Here is a 21,247-nt window from a genome sequence, read left to right on the forward strand (position 1 = left end):
CCACGGTGCTCTCCACTGGTGAAGGGCCATTCCGTGAGGGCTCAAGGCCTCTGCCCCCCGGCACCCCTGATGGCCGGTGCTCCTGGCAGGACCTCAGGGTCCTGGGCAGCCGGCGTGGCAGCAGCAGGATTCATCACTCTGTCATCGTGCGTTCTTGGAAGTTCTGGAATCTGCTGGCATTTCCGGGTCATCATGATACCCGGGGGCTGCTGGGCCTGCAGAGAGGGGTTGCTGGACAGTGTCTACTCTTCATTCCCCGAGGGTTGAGCCCTCAGGGCCTGTGACTCATGGGGGGGGTGTCCTTTCCATACCCTCTGGTCATCTCTCAAGTCCCTTGGCCCAAAGCAATCTGGGACAGAGTCCACAGTCACCCCGAGACAGAGACCACGGCCAGCCTACCCACGCTCTGGAGCCCCCCGGCTGCAGACTCTCCACTGAGACTGCACCCCCAGCCTTGGGGGTGTCCGTGGAGTTCTGCCTCTGCCTCCATCGCACCCCCAACAGCTGGCCCAGGTTGGGAGAAGTCAGTGTCCACCGCCAGCTGTGGGAAGGAGGCCTCCCATCTGCGTACCCCAACATTCGAACTGGCAGCCAGAGATCTCGCAGTGTTTGCTCAGCTGCTTGTTGAAGGCAGGAGCGTGCAGGTCTCCGACGGCCTGGGGCGGGGGAAAGGGTCCCCACAGGCTGCCCAGGTGCAGGTCTCCGACGGCCTGGGGCGGGGGAAAGGGTCCCCACAGGCTGCCCGGGTGCAGGTCTCCGACGGCCTGGGGCGGGGGAAAGGGTCCCCACAGGCTGCCCAGGTGCAGGTCTCCGACGGCCTGGGGCGGGGGAAAGGGTCCCCACAGGCTGCCCGGGTGCAGGTCTCCGACGGCCTGGGGCGGGGGAAAGGGTCCCCACAGGCTGCCCAGGTGCAGGTCTCTGACAGCCTGGGGCAGGGGAAAAGGTCCCCACAGGCTGCCCAGGTGCAGGTCTCCGACGGCCTGGGGCGGGGGAAAGGGTCCCCACAGGCTGCCCGGGTGCAGGTCTCTGACAGCCTGGGGCGGGGGAAAGGGTCCCCACAGGCTGCCCAGGTGCAGGTCTCCGACGGCCTGGGGCGGGGGAAAGGGTCCCCACAGGCTGCCCGGGTGCAGGTCTCCGACGGCCTGGGGCGGGGGAAAGGGTCCCCACAGGCTGCCCGGGTGCAGGTCTCTGACAGCCTGGGGCAGGGGAAAAGGTCCCCACAGGCTGCCCAGGTGCAGGTCTCCGACGGCCTGGGGCGGGGGAAAGGGTCCCCACAGGCTGCCCGGGTGCAGGTCTCTGACAGCCTGGGGCGGGGGAAAGGGTCCCCACAGGCTGCCCAGGTGCAGGTCTCCGACGGCCTGGGGCGGGGGAAAGGGTCCCCACAGGCTGCCTGGGTGCAGGTCTCCGATGGCCTGGGGCGGGGGAAAGGGTCCCCACAGGCTGCCCCAGGAAGTGAGGAGAGAAGGTACAGGGGCCACAAGAGTCATCCAGGGCGGGACGTGACTGAGCCCGGGGCCAAGGAAGTGGGGGTGGGGTGGGAGGGCATCTTTCCTGCCGCCCTCACTTCTCCCAAGCACAAGGCACAAGTGCCACTTAACAGGAAAGAATTTTAATCAGCAGAAATGTCCATGAGATGGAAATAGAGGTGGAATAGAACTTACATCAGGAAAACTCATTGCACTTGAACATGGATTTGATTAAACTCAGCCTGGAGCCGAAATGCTTAAATGTGAAAGAAAACCTAAGGCCTATAATGTTTAGGAAAAAAGTACACAAGCCCAGCCGGTGTGGCTCAGTGGATTGAGCATCGTCCCATGGACTGAGAGGTCTCGGTTCAATTCCCGGTCGGTTTCGGGCTCAGTCCTGAATGGGGGTCCTGCAGGAAGCAGGCGATTAATGTTTCTCTCTCATGTCAATGTTTCTATCTCTCTCTCCCTTCCTCTCTCTCTAAAACAATCAATAAAAATATTTTTTATTTAAAAGTACACACACACAAAAAAGAAATGACACTCAAAATTCTGATTCATTCTCTGAATCCAGGGCCAACACTGGTCTTCTCAACAAACGAACAGCACATCCAGGCCTCCGCAGCCCAAGCCCCCTGGCTGCCTGGACAGGCCAGCAGCTCTTCAGACCCCAGACCTTTCTCATCTGCTCATTCCCTTCGGTGAGGGCTTGGCTGCTACAAGCTGGGGGTCATCAGACCCCAGCTCTCAGAAGGAGATGCCGAGAACGTAAGAAAGCAGAGGGAGTCCTGACGGTGTGGCTCAGTGGTTGAGCATCGACCCCTGCACCAAGAGGCCACTGGTTCGATTCCCGGTCAGGGCACATGCCCAGGTTGTGGACCTGATCCTCACTTGGGGGCATGCAGGAGGCAGCCAACTGATGTTCTCTCTCATCGATGTTTCTATCTCTCTCTCCCTCTCCCAACGACCTCAATGCTGCAGTGTGATGCAGCCAGTGTGACCCTCTGGGACAGCTCCTGGGACCTAGAGAGTCAATCCCTCTGCCGGGTACAGCGCCTAATGACAGATAATGACAGGCTGGCTGCCTGGGAATCAGGGTCTTGAGGCACCTGACTGGCAGCAGATGAAAAGAAATTAATGACAGAGATTGCAGCCCATCCCCCACCTGGCACATTGCAGGAACTTGTCATTTTCTTTTACTTCTGAGTTGAAGGATTAATTTAGAAAATTGCAGCCACTAAATCTCCCCATCAAGTTGCTGAAAGGCGCCTCCTCTCTGAGAAGTCTCCTCAAGGCCCCAGGAGTCAGCGTCACCACCCACCTTCCTCTAGACTTGAGGCCCTTTGTTGTGGCAAATGGTTTGTCTGCAAATAGCAGGCTGGACTTGCAGCAGAGGGGCCGACCCAGGGACCTAGAGGGAGGAAGCCAACACCTCTTCCTCCCGGCTACAGGCTGCTGGCTTCCTGTGGGTGGGTGGCTGCAGCTCCAGGAGCCCAGGTGGCCTCAGGGGTCCCCAAGCTGCCAAAAGCTTCTGAAACTGAGCAGCTTGGAGAGTGGGTCCCTGTTAAAATGAGTAAGCCCCTAAGGACTGTCCCCAGAAATGGTGCTGGTGGGGAGGGGGCGCTCTGGTCCTTTTGGCCACCAAGAAGCAAGTCTAAGAGTCCCGGGTGGAGACAGGAGGCTCGAACTGCAGCTGGGACCCCCAGGTGGCCATGCCTAGAGAAGACTGTACACTCACCCTGCAGATGACACCACCTGCAGGACGCCGACCCAGACACCCACCCTGCAGGACTCCAACCCAGACACCCACCCTGCAGGACACCGACCCAGACACCCACCCTGCAGGGACTGACGGGACAGCCATCCTGCAGGACGCCGACCCAGACACCCACCCTGCAGGGCCTGATGGGACAGCCACCCTGCAGGATGCTGACCCAGACACCCACCCTGAAGGGACAGACAGGGTACCCACCTGCAGGACACTGACCCAGACACCCACCCTGAAGGGACAGAGTACCCACCTGCAGGACACTGACTCCGGCACCTGCCCTACAGAACATCCTCAGCGTTTCTCCCCAAGACCAACTCCAACAAGTCAGTCTGTCCAGCATAGCCCCCTGCCTCCCAAATTAAGCCCAAGTACCTGTCTGATCCGAGATGGACGGGGCGTGTCTGCAGGGAAATGATGAAGCCATGACAAATAGCACACCCAGTGCAGGGACAGAGCTCCAGAATCCTCCAGCATTAACCAGCGTAGCCTGAAGCCCCAGTCCTAGAGGTGCAAGGGAGTGTCTTTCTCAGCTAAGTGATCACTCTGGTCACAGGTGGGGAACCAGTCGGCCCGGCAGCAGAGTGGTCGGAGAAGTGTGTGACCGCCGCCGCAGACCGACAGCGAGGACGCGCAGCAGCATCGTCTGGTCACCCGCGCGGAGCGGGATTCGGTGCATTCACTCAGTCACCCCAGCAGCTCACACGCAGGTGACACGCTCCCCACGCAGACGTGACGAACAGGCACAGGGGAGGAGGGGTGGTGTGGAGAGCCGGGCAGCCTGCGACTCCCATTAACCCGCCCAAGAGGCAGGAGAGAGAAACTCGACAGACTTTATAAAATGGTCAGCGATCTTCTCCCTCTCAATCACCTGAGCACTTTCTAACCTTCTGAACCAGCAGGTGGCTTTTCCTCCACCGCCAAGCCCACCCACAGAGGCTCAGAGGCTCCGCCCTGCCCCGCGGTCCCCGGGCTCCCGCAGTCACACCGTCGCCCTAATTCCCCACCACGGCCCCACGCTGCTTTCCGCTCAGACCTCAAAGGCGTCCCCTCGCCGCCCCGCCCTCCGCTAATAATAAAACCGTTGCCATGAGACAAGTGGGACAAAACACACTCGATGTCCTCCGCGAGCTCAGCTCAGCCCGCTCGTGCGCGGGACATGAGAGCCTGTGACAAGCCCATCGGCGAGTGTGAGGGACGAGGGGCTCCAGCGCCCGCGAGGGGCCCCGTGGGCAGCAGGCAGGCAGAGCCAAGCAGACAAGTTGCTGAAACCGGTCACCAGAGTGCCACACAGGTCACTGGAGGAGACCTGTGTGCCTGGGGGCGCCCTCTGATGTCATCCAAGGGCCCCATCCCACCGGCTAGGGGTCCATCTGTGTCACACGCGGTTGACATTTGCAGTCTCCTGGAATCAGGGCAGTTGTTGGACTTCGAGGTCTGTCCACCAACACTAGTGCACCTCCCCACCCGGTGGCCCACTCCACCTGGGCACACCACTGGCACCTGACCACGTTCGAGGAAGATCCTCCTGTTGGTGAGGCTAAGTCCTCCTGGGTAGCACGTGCACCCTCAGTGGGAAAATTCTTCCTGCTCTTTACATTATTTATTTGCTCTTCCACTCAACCACGCATTCACTGGCTGACTCCTGTTTGTGCCCTGACCAGGGATTGAACCTGCAACCCAGGCGCATCGGGACAACACTCTAACCAACTGAGCCACCCGGCTAACTGCTCCTGCTTGCTCCTGGAGCTGGTGCTGAGAGGGTAGTGGGACAAGTAGTGGCTATGGCCCTGAAGACCCAGCCTCTGCCATCGTCTCGCTTGTTTATTTGGGGGTCAAATCAGAGGCCGACGAAAAAGCCAGCCAGTTCTGTACAAGAGAGTGTTTAAAGGCGGTGCCTCCCACAAGGAGAAAAGGAGAAAGCAGACTGGACTCGGACTAGTGGACCATCTCCCCACACAGAAAAGCCATAGGAGCATTTTGAGAACCCAAAGACCAAGGGTTATGTGCACATGAACTCAAGCAAAAGCTTTCTCCTTCAGAAGACGGGAAACTCAGCCCCCCTTCAGAGCCCAGGAGAGCCGAGTGTCATCTCCCCTACCAATGCACGTCCCTTTCCCCGAGTACTAAAGTACATTTGAACAAAAGTTGCTCTCCCGATTTAATCATGCATTCTCAAAAGCACCTGAGACCCTAATGCGCACCAACCCCTGCCCGGGTCTGGGGGCTGGCATGAGCCCCCATCATGGCTGCGTGTGGCCTTAGCCCTGTGGCTGTCCGGTGACTCATGGACAACGTTTGATCAAATGCCTCCCATTCATCGCCCCCCGCCCCCTGCAAGTTCTCTTGGGTGTGATCAACACCACCTGCAGTGCAATATCCCTATTTTGTAGCAAGAATTATTATTTCTAAATATATCACCTAGGACCCTGGAGCCTGCTGAGTGAGCAGTGGGTTTTCCTCTTTCTGAGGGCACACAGATTTTCTGGACAACAGAGAGGGCAGCACGCCCAGACAAACAGACCCGCGAGTCAGGGCCCGAGGTGGTGACACGCTCTGTTGGGAGAAACACGAACAGTGAAGCGGTTTGATTGACAGCAGTTGCGGGAGGCTGCACGAGGTTTGACTTCCTCCAGGTGGGTACTGACTTTTGTTTTCTTCTCTGACAACCGCTCAGAACTCAGCCTCTGCCTTCTCAGCCAGGTGGCTTGTTCGGTTTTCCCTCTTGGCAGGGTGACAGGTGCAGGGCTGAGTGAAGACGCTGGTCCATGACCTGTCCCACCCCGCCCCTGCCGGAGGCAGATTAACTTCAAATGGGGCTGATGGACCCATCTGCCAAGACAGGGCTGACCGCGCCCTCCCCCCATTAACTGAACGAATGCTACTGAGCGTCTCCCTGCGCCAAGCCCTGGAGACAGGAGGATGAACCCCATCTCTCCAATCTCTCGGGCGGTGAGACACATCAGGGCGGCGAGACACATCAGGGCGGCTCCTGCAGCAGGACACCAGGCAGGAGCCAGACCACCTAAACTCACACGAGGACGAGGACGGAAGCCACGGAGCGGGGAGCCCACACCAGCAGTGCTGGGCATGTGGAGCGGAGCCAGGCCAGGAAGGCGTGAAGCCCTGCTGAGGGTCAGAGGTTTGTCCTGAGGTCAGCCGCAAGCTTTTCCACATCTTGAACGAGGCTGTGACCTCGCAGCCTGAGGAACGGACAGGCAGGACCCAGCCTGGCGGCAGATAGAGGAGGGCAGTGCTAATTCGGATGGGAGGAGATGGAGGCCGGCACTAAAGCCGCGGTGCTGGGGTGGAGAGACCAGCAGGCAGCAGGGAAAGCAGGGCCTCAAGCAGAGAGTGAGGGGTGACATTGTGGAACCGTCCGTGAGGCTCATGCTGGAGTCACCCTGACGCCAGCTCCTGTCCACGGTAGACTTTTTATGTTTAAAAAGGCATAGCTGAGCTCAGAAGTAAGTTAAACATGTTGGGGATCCTCAAGAAAACCAAAACTCTCAACAAGTATCAGAAGTTGAAGCCACAGACTGAGGACTTGAGAAAGGCAGAAGCAGCCAGGGGACACGTCTTCCCTGGCCAGGGACGGGGCACTGAAGACTGTGCTCCTAGACACAGGCTGAGCCGGGCTTGCCTCATGGACCAGGGGCTGGGACTGGGCTGGTTTGGGGCTTCTCTGCCTCTATGGGCACCAAAAAGAAGCTGTTTCCTCCTGCAGGGAGCAGAAATAGCTGTGGACCAGACGCACGGCCACATTCGCCACGGCACTGCCACCCCAGGGAGGAAATCTCGGTCTGCTGACGTCAGACCTCACTGTGCATTGTGAACCCAGAGGAGGCAGCTACAAGAGCGCCTACACAGGGGATGAGCAAGACCCAGGCGGGGGAGGGGGCAGCAAAATAAAAGAGAAACACCTCCTCAAGATGAACTTTCAAAACACACTAGAAAAACGACTGCGGTGAAGCCCAGACAAAAAGCTCAACAAATGGGAGAAAGGAAGTCATAAAGCAATTGAAAGAGACATTGTAACATTACATATGCTTAAAATCCTCAGAGATTTAGGCAAGCTAGGAAGACTATCGATCAAGAACAGAAGAATATAGAAAAGAACCCTTTAAAAATACTAGAAATAAAAACTATAGATATGAAAAAAAAATTTGTTTAATCTTAATGGGTGGGCCCTGGCTGGTTTTGCTCAGTAGTTAGAGTATCGGACCATAGACCAAAGAGTCGTGTGTTCAATTCCAGTCAAGGACACGTACCTCGGTTGAGGTCATGTCGGGATCATGTGGGAGGCAACCAATCGATGTGTCTCTCTCACACTGATGTTTCTCTCTCTCTTTCTCTCTCTCACTCTCTCCCTCCCTCACACTCTATCTGAAGATAAATGGAAAAATATCCTCAGGTGAGGATTTAAAAAATAAATAAAAATAAAACCTTAATGGGTGGAATAAATGCCACACAGAAGCATAAATAACTAGTAAATTGGAAGTTAGCAGTAAGGAACTGACTAAGAAAATAATTCAGAGATGCTAAGAGAAGGAAACTATGAAAGCAAAGTTAAAAGATGTGAGGATCAGACAGAGAAGATTCAACACATGCCTACTGGAAACTCCAATAATATAAAATAGAGGGGACTGCAGTGAGACATGATGCTTCTAAGGTAAATTCTGTGGTAATGGCTCAGAATTTTTCAGAGTTGAAGACTTGATCAAACAACAAGTGTTGGCAAGGGTGTGGAGAAAAGGGGACTCTAGTACACTGCTGGTGGGAATGCAGACTGGTATAGGCACTGTGGAAAACAATATGGTGTTACCTCAAAAAATTAAAAATTGAACTTCCATTTGATCCAGTGATCCCACTTCTAGGAATATACCCTAAGAAGCCTGAAACACCAATCAGAAAGATTATATATACCCCTATGTTTGTAGCAACACTATTTACAACAGCTAAGATCTGGAAACAGCCCAAATGTCCATCAGTAGATGAATGGATAACAAAGCTGTGGCACATATACACAATGGAGTACTATGCAGCTGTAAGAAAGAAAGATCTCTTATCCTTTGAGACGACGTGGAGGGACCTGGAAAGTATCATCCTAAGTGAAACAAGCCAAACAGAGAAAGACAAGTATCATATGATCTCACTTATTTGTGGAATATAATAAACATAACAATCTGAGGAATGGGGTAGTCCCAGAGACGTGGAAGTGGGGTACAGACTGACAATCCATCCCCAGAAGAGGGGGTGGTGGGGGAGAGATAAACCACAGAACTTATATGCATGTATGCATGAACAATGGACATGGACAACAAAGCTGGGGACAGGGCGGGGAGGGAGGAGAAGGGGTGAATCACAAGGGGGGAAGGAGAAACATCTGTAACAAAAATAAATAAATTAATTAAATAAAAATAATACATTTTTTAAAAAAAGGAAAAGACAAAAAAAAAAGATTTGAGTACTCAGATAGATGGCACATCAAATGCCAAGCAGGATAAATAAACACAACAAACAAAAACTCCTACAGAGAAAGATTTCCTACAAAGGAGAAACAATTATGCTGCCAGCAGCCCACATCAAGAGTAATAGATGTCCAAAAACTTGGAAGTGGTATCTCCAAAGTGCTGAAGAAAAAAATACTGTTGACCTGGAATTTTATACCCAGCTAAACTATTCTTCACAAAATGGATGAACGAAAGTCATTTCAGAAAAACAAAGATGAGACACATTAATTTTTTCACAGACACTCAGTGAAAGAACCACTTGAGGATGGACTCTGGAACCCCAGAATGGCTTCGAAACTGGATGTACCAGTACCACGGAGGGTAGGGTGAAGTATGCAATAACACAGGGGATGTGGTTCAAAATGTGGAGGTCTCCCTCCAGGCCCCATGAGAAGCATTTATCCACAAGACTCTGGAGTTTCATTATCTGAAAGATTAAAGCTTTAACTTTCTTGATCCAAGAATATCAGGTACAGAGGACATCAGCAGTAAGGTTTATGGCTGAAAACAGGGGTACTGAGTGGAAGCTTACATAGTGATATGAAGGTTAATTTTATGTGTCATCTTGATTGGGCTAAGAGACATCCATATCACTGATAAAACATTATTTCTGGATGAGTCTGTACGGGTGTTTCCAGAAGAGATTAGCACTTGAATCAGCAGAATGAGTAAAGAAGATTGGCCTCACCAGTGTGGGTGGGCATTACCCAATCTGGTGAGAAATCAAACAGAACAGAAAGGTGGAGGAAGGATGAATTCTGTCTACCTGAACTGAGATGGCCACCTCCTCCTGCTTTTGTGGTTGGCTACAGAAATACCAAAAACTGATTACAGTCAGTCCACTTCCTTGAGACCCCTTAGAAGTGGAACTTCAGAAGGTTCAAGCAGATAATTAAGTTGATCGCTACAGATACATAATAGCGCCCTGGCCAGTTTGGCTCAGCGATTAGAGCGCAGACCCACAAACCAAAGAATCTCAGGTTCGATTCCAGTCAAGGGCACATACCTCCATTGCAGTTCAGTCCCCAGCCCTGGTTGGGTCATTTGGGAGGTGGCCAATCGATGTGCCTCTCTCGCATCGATGTTTCTCTCTCTTCCTCTCTCTTTCTCTCTCTCTCCCCCCCTTTCCCTTTCCCTCTCCCTCTCCCACTCTTTCTGAAGATAAATGGGAAAATATCCTTAGGTAAGGATTTAAAAAAAAAAGATACGTGGTAGCACCTGCCTGTGCCAGACCCTAGGAAATGTGACCGGTTTGAGCACGAGTCCCTGAGACAGAGGACGAGAGTCATGTCAGGGTGTGGTCACCCAGGAAAAGAGGCCAAGCTGTGTTCAAAGCAGAACAAATGAGGCAAAATTGTCTCTAATTCTAACAACCTGTGATATTGATCTTTTATGTGACCTTTTTATTCCTCTTTTTAAAATACGAAAGTAAAATGCAGACTTTGCAAGCACATGACTCTACTCAGAGTTGGATGAATTGGTATTTCCAGCTGAGGACACCCCTGAAAAAGCCTCATTTCTGAGTACAGTGACCGGGCTCTATCACCACACACTCCCAACAGTGCTCTCTATTTATAGGATTAAAGAGCTTTCTTCTGAGTGAGCAGCTCCTCATAAAACCACTTTCAAGAAAGTTAGATCAGCCGTGGCAGATTTTGCTCCATGGTTAGAGCATCGGCCCAAGGACCAAAAGGTCAAGGGTTCGATTCCTGGTCAAGAGCATGTACCTGGGTTGCAGGTTCAATCCCCAGACCCAGTCAGGGTCATGCAGGAGGCCACCAATAGTCGTGTCCTCTCACACATCAATGTTTCTCTCTCTCTCCCGCTCTCTCCCTTCCACTCTATCTAAAAATAAGAAAGAAAGTTTGATCATCTGTAAGAATGACTGTTGAACATTTCTTTGCCTGCAGCCTCAGTTCTGTCTACTAAAAGGTGCCCACCCACAAGCCCTGCCAGGGGGCTTACCTTCAGCCCCATGGTCCTTGATCGTGAACTTTTTCCTCCAGTTGACTGGACTAGAATGGACATTTGACCAGAATATAAGTCTACATGCTTGTCAGTGGCCTGTGGGGTGACCTAGCAAGAAAAACCTCCTTTACTTAAAAAACATGAACTAAGCCCGGCTGGTGTGGCTCAGTGGTTGAGCGTCACCCATGCACCAAAGAGGTTGAGTGTCACCCATACACCAAGAGGTTGCCAGTTCGATTCCTGGTTAGGGCACATGCCCAGGTTGTGGGTTAAATCCCCAGTGGGGGGCATACAGGAGGCGGCCAGTTGATGTTCTCCTACATCAATGTCTCTCTCTCTCTCCCTCTCCCTTCCTTTTTCTCTAAAATCAATAAAGAAAAATTATTTTTTTTAAATATGAACTAAGCCTTGGCCAGTTTGGCTCAGCGGTGAGTCAGCTCTCGGTCCAGAAAGACCTTGGTTCAGTTCCCGCTAAGGGCACGTACCTTGGTTGCAGTTTGTCCCCGGCCCCGGTTGGGGTTGTGCGGGAGGCAGCCACTCAATGCGTCCCTTTCACGTTGATGTTTCTCTCTTTCTCTCTCTTCCTCTCTCTCCCTCCCACTCTGTCTGAGCAAAAATGGAAAAATGTCCTCAGGTGAGGATAAAAAATAAATAAAATAAAATAAAATATAAAATATAAACTAATATACGCCCAATGAACAAGGCATTTAGTAATGAGAGCTGAAACTCAAATGATACTTACAGAAATGATCCATGAGTTAAACCTAGACCTTGAAGGACAAGGTCACGAGAGGCTATTACTTGCTGAAGTTACAATAAGTTAACGCTATAAGATTTTTTTTAATGAGAAATAATACACAGTGGGTGGTGCGTGAAAATAGCGGGAGCCCACGAGACGATGTCAGCCTCACTGCTGGGCTCCCTGCGGCTGTCTCCCGAGCCAGCTGAGCAGCATTGGGCACTTCCTCTCCCTCCTCCTCTTCCCTGACGACCCATCCCCAGACGCCCGCCTCTCGGCAGGAACGGAGCCTCTGCCTGTCCTTGGACGGAGAACCGGAGCAGGCACAGAGGGAGCGGGCACATCTGAGCTCCCACTTAGGGTCAAGTCCGCTTCCACCATCACTGACTTGTGATCTGCCTCTTTCCTTCATGCATGAAGGTTAAGCCAAGGCTCTCCCCACGGGAACCCAACAGAAGACGGTCCCAGAGCGGTCTCCCCCAGGCCCTGGCACCAGGAACCCTGACTCACCCAGGCCAGGTGGGCCTCAGCAAAGAGCTCCATCTCAAGATGTCGTATGAGCCCAGCTCCATGTCCTGCCCCAACAAGGCGGCCTCAGGAGCAAGCCAGAGCCTGTTCCCGGGAGAGTCCTCTCCCCCCCCCTAAAACCACGCAGCTGTGGGCCTGAGAGGGGTGGCGAGACACCGCTGAGAGCAGCCGAGACAGGGAATTAGCCACGGAGGGAAAGCAATCTGAGAGTAGTAGCCAGAACCAAATCGAAGGCCTGGAGGAAGAACCCCGGCCCTGCGCAAATGCGCGACCCCAAGACCACGGCCCCACAGAAGCAGCACCTGAGTCTCGGCCCCAGGCCCCGGCCCAGCCCTCGCACCCAGGGCTGCCGCGCCCATGCCTGCCGCGCCCGGCCTGACCTGACCGCGCTGCTCTTGGTGAAGGGCCCGCTGGTTCCCTGCACCGCACCGGTTCCTGGTCTCCTTTCACCCCAAATCTCCCCACGGTCCTGCAGCCTCAGGCTGCTGCTGAGACCCCAATGTCACTTGACAGTCACATGCAGCTTGACAATGAGCTCGCTGGTCCCCAACACCCCACCCTGAGCCAGGCTTGAGAAATGAAGAGGTGGGGTGGAGGGGGGAAGCAATCTGCCCTCCAGGGGTGCAGGTGTCTAGAATTTTGTTATGGGGACCGAGCTAAGACTGGGTGATGGGAGCGAGGGGTGTCCCCAGCTGTTGATGGCTCCTTCAGAACCCTCCAGCCCTCCCAAAGGAGGATCCATTCCCAGGATCCCTCCTCACACCACCCACCATGGTTACTGTCCCCCCTGCCCCCCATTGCAGGAAAGGGCAGAGGGTGTCAGGGCCACAGCCTGGGCCCGCTCGCTCCCAAACGCCTGGATAGTTCTCAGGAGACAGAGCTGTGAGCTGGGGGGGCGGGGGGAGCCCAGGGGGTCCCGCAGCTTGGAGAGAGGAGCCTGAGCAAGAGTCCTCCGCGAGCAGAGGGGGGAGGCCCAGGGCGCCCCGCAGCTTGGAGAGAGGAGCCTGCGCAAGAGTCCTCCGCGAGCAGAGGGGGGGAGGCCCAGGGCGTCCCGCAGCTTGGAGAGAGGGGCCTGAGCAAGAGTCCTCCGCGAGCAGAGGGGGAGGCCCAGGGGGACCCGCAGCTTGGAGAGAGGAGCCTGAGCAAGAGTCCTCCACGAGCAGAGGGGGGAGACCCAGGGTGTCCCGCAGCCTGGAGAGAGGAGCCTGAGCGAGAGTCCTCCGCGAGCAGAGGGGAAGGCCCAGGGGGTCCCGCAGCTTGGAGGGAGGAGCCTGAGCAAGAGTCCTCCGCGAGCAGATGGGGGGAGGCCCAGGGGGTCCCGCAGCTTGGAGAGAGGAGCCTGAGCAAGAGTCCTCCGCGAGCAGAGGGGGGGCGCTCGGTCTGCATCTGTCTGCACTCACGGCACGAAGCGGAACTGGGAGGCAGGTTTACACGATACAAAAATTAGCACTTCTCACAGTACCATAGAACTAATAGCTGCTGGGAGAAAATGCAGGCTAATGACTCAAAGGTGTAAAAGGAAGCTTTTAAGGCACTGCCGCGCTACAGGCACAGCCGGCTTGCGCAGCGCCTGGGAATTGCAGGGTGGAGCCCAGAGGGAGGGTCACAGATGCCCCTGTAATGGAGGTGAGGACACCTTCTCCCACACCGGGTGCCCTCCCCCACCCCAGGCCAGACCTGCACACAGTGTGCCCTGGCTGACCCCTCCCTGCTCTCCCCCCGCCCACTCCCCCTGGTATATCCTGCCTCTCCTGGGCGCACATCGATGTTCCGGCCGAATCCGCTCTCCCTCCATCCTCCATGACCACTAGCAGGTAGACTCAATGGTTTGCAAAAGGACATCAGAAAAACCCTGTTGTTGTTTTTTATTTTTATTTTTTCCTTTATTGATTTTTAGAGAGAGAAGAAGAAAGAGGGAGAGAGAGATGGAAACATTGATGAGAGAGAACATCAATTGGCCGCCTCCTGCAGGCCCCCCACTGGGGATCAGGCCCACAACCTGTGCATATGCCCTGACTGGGAATCGAACCGGCGACCTTTTGGTGCACAGGATGATGCTCAACCACTGAGCCACACCTGCCGGACTGGAAACTTCGTTTCAAAGAAAAATGCTCCTATTTACCTACAGGTCTGCGACAGGCGGCCGTGAATGGCGACCCACATTTCTCACCGCTCTGACGACACGAGCGAGCTTGGCCTGCATCCCCCACGGCACCCCGAACCAAGGCCTCACTCACCCACCCTGGGGGGTTGGCAGTAACAAGGTGTTGCTGTCTGCTGCCCAGCGTGCCACCTGCGCTGGAGGGTTCGGTGTTTACACACCTCTTGGCAGGTGGCGTTGGGAACACGGTGCCCAGCCCACGGCAGACCACAGGTGTGCCAGCATTCCAGAGATGCTGCCAGCCCCCTTCCGGGGGGCAGGCACGACAGGCCACGGAGAGGGAACCTTTTGGGGAAGGAGTGCCAGTATATGGGCAGGGCCAGCTGGGCAGGTCCTTGCTGCCCCAAGGGAAGGAGGGAAAAGGTGACAGGTCCCTGGCAGAGCTGTGTCTTCCAGGCCCTGTGCAAGCTGTGCTGGTCTGAGCAGGGGAAGGGCACCTGCCCACCAGCCCCTCCCTCTTTGGATTGCACATGCTCTCTCCTACCCGAGGTTAGTTGAGTCCACAGATGCGAAACCTGGGGATACACTGGGCCAACTGTATTTATTTATTGAAAAAAATCCACCTATACGTGGACCTCACATTCAAACCCATGTTGTTGGAGGGTCGGCTGTACTGTTTATATCACAATCAAAATGTAAAGCCCAGCTGGTTTGGCTCGGTGGTTACAGCGTCAGCCTGCAGACCACAGTTGTGGGTTTGATTCCAGTCACAGGCACGTACCTTGGTTGCAGCTTGGTCCCCAGCCCTGGTTGGGGTCCTGCAGGAGGCAGCCAGTCAATGTGTCTCTCTCACATCAATGTTTCTCTCTCTCTCTCTCTCTCTCTCTCTTTCTCCCCTCCCTCCCTCCCTCCTTCCCTCCCTCCCTCCATTCTATCTGAAGATAAATGGAAAAACATCCTCAGGTGAGTATTAAAAAAAAAGTAAAATTGCTCTAGCCCTGGCTGGTTTGGCTCAGTGGTTAGAACATCGGTCCATAGACCAGAGTCATGGGTTCAATTCCCGGTCAAGGGCATGCGCCTGGGTTGCGGGTTCAATCCCCAGCCCCCGGTCAGGGTTGTGCAGGAGGCAACCAGTTTGTATGTCCCTCTGACATCGATGTTTCTCCCTCTCTCTCTCCCCCTTCCTCCCTTCCACTCTGTCTGAAAATCAATGGAAAAATATCCTCAGGTAAGGATTAAAAAAAAAAAAATGCTACAAATCACAAAACATTTGAAAAAACCAGTAGAGAGAGGAGAACTTGTATTTCTACACTGTGTACAGATGAAGAATAATTAAAGCACCGTGGTTTTCGTGCAGAAGTCGACCAGTAAGCGGAAAAAAGTGAGTACAGAAAGTTCAGGGGGAAATACGGAATCGTTGCTTTTCCTTTCTCTGTCCCCAAAGAGCTCGAGAGGCAGAGCTGGGCTTCTGCTGCTTGTTGGCACGAGCGGAGTGCCGTGGGCTTGCCAAGGCAGGTTGGCACGTGCCCTCCGTGAGCCACGGGACCCTCCCAGACCTGACTGTGGCGGCAGGAAGCTCCGCCACACCCGGGGAGCAGCGCATTGTGCACCACGGCCCAGGCTGCACGGCCTGGTGCGTGACGCTGCAGGGCCAGGGCGTGAAACACGCCACCGTCACGCTATTCTTTTTTTTTTTTAAGAATGCTGGTGGCAGCCCACTAAATTAATTTCCTGACCTGGTAACAGCATGTCACAGCAGCCTGAAAAACAGTCTACCTAAAGGTGTCAACCAGGGACCCATGAACAATGAACGGGCTTCCTGGAGCCCATGAGTGTATGTGTGTGTGTGTGTGTGTGTGTGTGTGTGTGCGTGCGTGTGCATGTGTGCATATGCGTGTGCATTTGTGCAAACATGTGTTCATGTGTATGTGTCTGTGTGTGTTGCTGTGTGTGCACTTTTCCTGGAAACCTGTCCATACTTCCAGGTCACACTGTCAGATGCCCCTTGGTCCTCTAAACTAACCCCATGGGAGGCCCACGGTGAGTCCCACCTTCTGACTCCTGTCCAGGGCTGAGCCCAGTCCCTCCTGAGGTGCCAGTGAGTCCACAGCCACCTTGTGTCACCAGGAAGAGAGGCAGGCCTGTTTTGTCTGCCCCGGAAGCCTGTGCTTCGCCTGCATCGCCCTGTAGACAAAAATGGGATTCTGTGAAAAGTCGCCTCACCCGGCAAGCTGATCACAAATTCCTAACTGGGTAGGTCACACACCCAGGCATACAACTTCCTTAGTAAAAGGCTTATCTTTGCCTTAAGCCAGCCCTGTCCATTGTTTCTGGGCATCTAGGTTAACACGCTTTTGAAATGCCCCCTTTCTGACTCCTCCTTTTAAAGTGAAACCACCCCCAAAAGAGCCCATAACCTTAACCACCCTGTAAGTCAGTCCACACCTGCTTTCTCCCACCTCTATGAATCTTCCTCATGTTCCCTCCTTAGTCTCAAATGCAGAGAAGAAACTGCAAACTTTATTCTGAGCATTTGAGACCTTGCTTCCCAGCAACTGTCGTCAGTGTGGTTCAAATAAACTCATAAAAATTCTTAACAAGTTTGGGTGTTTCTTACATCCACAGCCCCAAGTCATTCACTGACCATATCAGCCACCCTGGGACCCAGTGCAGAGCAAGAGCGACAGCCCCCATGGGCCACAGGCCAGGGAGGGTCCTGCCCGTGGGGTCTGACTCCTGCAAGAGCTGAGAAGCCAGCCCTGGGCCCACCACCCTCCACAGCTTTAACCCTCTCCAGCCCGGTGCACACTGCACAGAGCCATAGCAACAGGAGACCGCGCTCCCCTCCCAGCGGTTGTCAGGGTGGGGCGGGAACAGAACTGCAGGCTGATGACACAAGGACTAAGCCACTAAATAAAGCACGAGGTGCTTGCAGGACCGAGGGTGGTAACATGAGCCCAGCAGGGGGGAGGCACAAGCTCATTGGCACGGCAAGCCCAGGAAACGAATCCTGCACAGGGAGAATGCACCAAGCGCTGAATATTTTAACAGGTCTCCACAGGAAACAGTGCTGGCTACCTGAGCCCTGAGTACCTGCTTGCTGAGCAGCTGATTAATGACTAGCAGGCCACAGAGGACGGGGTCCTCGCCTCCAAAGAACTGCTGGCTCCTGGCTGCAGAGTCGAAGCTCGGGGTTGAATCCCAGCTCTGCCCGGCCCAGTGGCCTTAGCCCCCAGGAGCCATGTCCTGGCGTGTGGAATGGTGACAATGAGCCTCCTCCACGCAGGGCACCCGAGTCCCACAGCAGGACACCGGGGTGATGGCAGAGGGACCCAAGACCTGCCATGTGGCCGGTCTCATTTAGATTTTTTATTTTTTGGTCCCAATTACTGGCGTACACAGTGGGAGAGTAAAAGCTGAGGTCGGGCTGCTAGAAACCCTGAATTGCATCTGTGTGCCAGGTGGGACACTTTCCAGGTGGAAGTGACGGAAAAGCCAACGCCACTGGCTGAGGCAGGACAGGGAACCCAGAGGGAGGGGGAGGCCTGTGGGGTTTAGTCAAGACCTGGCTGTCTCTCCAAGGTGCCCCGCTCTGCCTTCTCCATGTGTGGGCTTTGTCCTCCGCTGCAAGCCCGGTGGCGCAGCAACCCTGGTCTGTGTGGTGATGTCCAAGGAGGAGGGACAAAGGTGCCCTCTGGGCATCCTTCCCGGGCAAGGAGGAGCCCCAGCTCGACCTTCCTGCAGCTCCAGCGCCACGTGCTGGCTGCTTGGGGTGCCAGCCCTGAACCCATAATCCGAGCACCAGGGCTGGAGTTCCAAAGCCACATGACCCCCTTTATCAGGGGAAAGATGGGAGGGTGGTGCTGAGGACACGATTCCACATCAGGACACAGAGTAAATGCTGGTTTCCCACATTCCAAATGTCCCACCATCTAGCCTGCAACACCATCTTCCTGTGAGGTCCACATCTCAAAACACTGAGCCCACTCACTTGCACGCGCCCTCACAGTCTTTGGGAAAGGCTCATGCCTTCCGCTACGTGGCCCCCAGGGGTGACTGCCCCTCAGCTGGAGAGCCCCTCAGCCTGCCTGGCTGGAAACTCTGCTGTCTTCTTGTACCGGTCACTTCTCAGTGTCTCAGGGTCAGCCTCCCTCTTCTCCCACAGATCCCCTCGGGGATGGCGGGGTTGGAAGGCATCCATGACATTTAGCAGGACCTCACTGAAGGCTTGGGTACTTGAGGGGACCTCAACACAGCGTCTTAAAATCTGATGTGAGCTACCTCTGCCTGCCATGGGGGCTTAGCCTCCACCTGCACAGGCAGTCACCCGGCCACACCAGTGAGAGTATCATACCATGTCTCTCTCTCCAAAAGTCCAGGTTCCAGCTGCTCAAGGCCCATATAACTGCTGCTCTCTTTCTGTGGGCAAGACCTACCTCCCCACCCAAAACCTACCTCTTCAAAGGATGACTGGTTGGGCAAAATTAGTGACTGTTTGAGAAACCTCATTCCCCTCCACAGGGGGTGGTGCTTCCCTCAGATTCCTGTAAACTTGGGGACTATGAAAGTTCGAAACTAGTGATTTTCCCAAAGTCAGGTTGATTTATTTGCCCTCTTTTTCTAGGCCTTTGTTCTCCTTTGCTATGTTGTTTTGGATTGATTAAAAGTTTTGAAAAAAATCCCTTTATCCCACCTACTATTTTGAGTTCTCTTTTTAAAATTTTAGCATGCACTTCCAATTCCTCCCCTGCTTTTGAGTAACACAAAACCTGGCCCACTTCCAGCCCTTCTGACCAAGGTTTTAGATCTTTTTAAAAATCGTCATATAGCCCTGGCCGGTTTGGCTCAGCGGTTAGAGCGTCGGCCTGCGGTCCTGAGAGACCCGGGTTCGGTCCCCGCTAAGGGCGCGTACCTCGGTTGCAGTTTGTCCCAGGCCCTGGTCGGTTGTGCGGGTGGCAGCCACTCGATGTGTTCCTTTCACGTCGATGTTTCTCTCTCTCTCTCTCTGTTCCTCTCTCTCCCTCCCACTCTACCTGAACAACAACAAAAAAATCGTCATATAGAAGTTCTTCAGTGAGGGTCTGTTGTTAGTAATCTCTTGGTTTTTGTGTATCTGCAATGTCTTCATTTTGCTATTATTCTTGAATGATAGTTTAGCTGGGTATATAGTTCTAGGTTAACAGTTTTTTCCTCTCAGCAGTTTGAATGTAGTACTCTGTGTTCTGACTGTATAATGAACAGTCATTTTATTTCAGCTCATATTCATTCTATTTCAGGGTTTTAATGAAAAGCCCAAGGAGTTTACCAAGTTCCTCCAACCTGGTGAGACGTGAAATCCAAGCTTGGTCTTCCCAGCACTGGCCAGATGCTGAATTCTCCATTCAGCTCTTTCCACCTTCCAGCTGTCACTTTTTCCTGGTCTTTCTGATGTCTTGCTCTGCAAATGCATACTTCAGAGATCAGCTCCAAAGGATCTGAGATAACCCTGAAGGACCTAAGGAGAGTTCATGCCCCATTTAGGGGCATCTCCCTATGTGGCTTGTCTGAGATTTCTTCCTAAATTTCCAGAGGTATGGCAATCCCAAACTCTAGCCTCTGACCTCTCAGCCCAACAAGACTGCAGCCTTCTTCTTTTTTGTTAGTTTGTTTTTGTTTTGTTTTTAATTAATATATTTTTGTTATCGATGTTTCTCCTTTTTCCCCTCAGATATCCTCCTCCCTATCCCATCCCCCACCAAGCATTGTTGTCTATGTCCATTGGCTATGCATACATGCATATAAGTTCTTTGGTTCATCTCATCTCTCCCCCCTGCCCCTCTCCTCTGAAGTTTGTCAGTCTGAAACATACTCTTTTCTATATCTCTGGGTCTGTTTTGTTCATCAGCTTTTTTTGTTCATTATAGTCCACAAATAAGCGAGACCATGTGGTTTTTGTCTTTCTCTGATTCGCTTATTTCACTTAGCATAATACTCTGCAGGTCCCTCCATGTCATCTCAAAGGATACGAGATCTTTTTTTCTTACAGCTACATAATGTTCCATTGTATATATGTACCACAGCTTTTTTATCCACTCATCTATTGATGGGCACTTGGGCTGCTTCCAGATCTTAGCGATTGTAAATAGTGCTGCTATGAACATCGGGGTACATATATTCTTTCTGATTGGTGTATCAGGCTTCTTAGGATATCAGCGCATTTTCATCAAAAATGGGTGCCTGATTTTGTCAAATGCTTTTTCAGCGTCTATTGATATGATCATATGGTTATCTTTCATTTTGTTTATTTGGTGTATCACATTTATTGATTTGTGAATAATATACCAGCCTTGCATCCCTGAGATGAATTCCACTTGGTCATGGTGAATAATTTTTTTAATGTATTGCTGGATCCAATTTGCTAATATTTTGTTAAGGATTTTGGCATCAGTGTTCATCAGGGATACTGGCCTGTAGTTTTCTTTCTTTGTAGTGTCTTTATCTGGTTTTGGAATTAGAACTATGCTGGCCTCATAAAATGAGTTTGGAAGTCTTCCTTCTTCTTGAATTTTTTTGAATAGTTTGACAAGAATGGGTGTTACTTCTTCTTTTTTTTTTTTTTATCCTCACCCGAGGATATTTTTCCATTTTTTGTACAGATAGAGTGGGAGGGAGAGAGAGGAAGGGAGAGTGAGAAACATCGACGTGAAGGGACACATCGAGTGGCTACCACCCGCACGACCAACCAGGCCGGGGACAAACTGCAACCGAAGTACGTGCCCTTAGCGGGAACCGAACCCAGGTCTCTCTGGACCGCAGGCCGACACTCTAACCACTGAGCCAAACTGGCCAGGGCTGTTACTTCTTCTTTAAAACTCCCCTGTGAAGCTGTCCAGGCTGGGGCTTTTGTTTGCTGGGAGATTCTTGATTACATTTTCAATTTCCTTGGTTGTTATTGGTCTGTTCAAGTTTTCTATCTCTTCCCTGTTCAGTTTTGGAAGACTATGTGTTTCTAGAAATTTGTCCATTTCACCTAGATTGTCCAATTTGTTGGCATATAATTGTTCATAGTATTTGTTAATGATTCTTTGTATTTTTGTGGTGTCAGTTGTTACTTCTCCTCTTTCTTTTCTAATTTTATTTATTTGGGTCCTCTCTCTTTGTTTCTTGGTGAGTCTAGCTAAGGGT

The sequence above is a fragment of the Molossus molossus genome, unplaced genomic scaffold, assembly GCF_014108415.1.
Source record: "Molossus molossus isolate mMolMol1 unplaced genomic scaffold, mMolMol1.p scaffold_m16_p_5, whole genome shotgun sequence".
Classification (NCBI taxonomy): domain Eukaryota; kingdom Metazoa; phylum Chordata; class Mammalia; order Chiroptera; family Molossidae; genus Molossus; species Molossus molossus.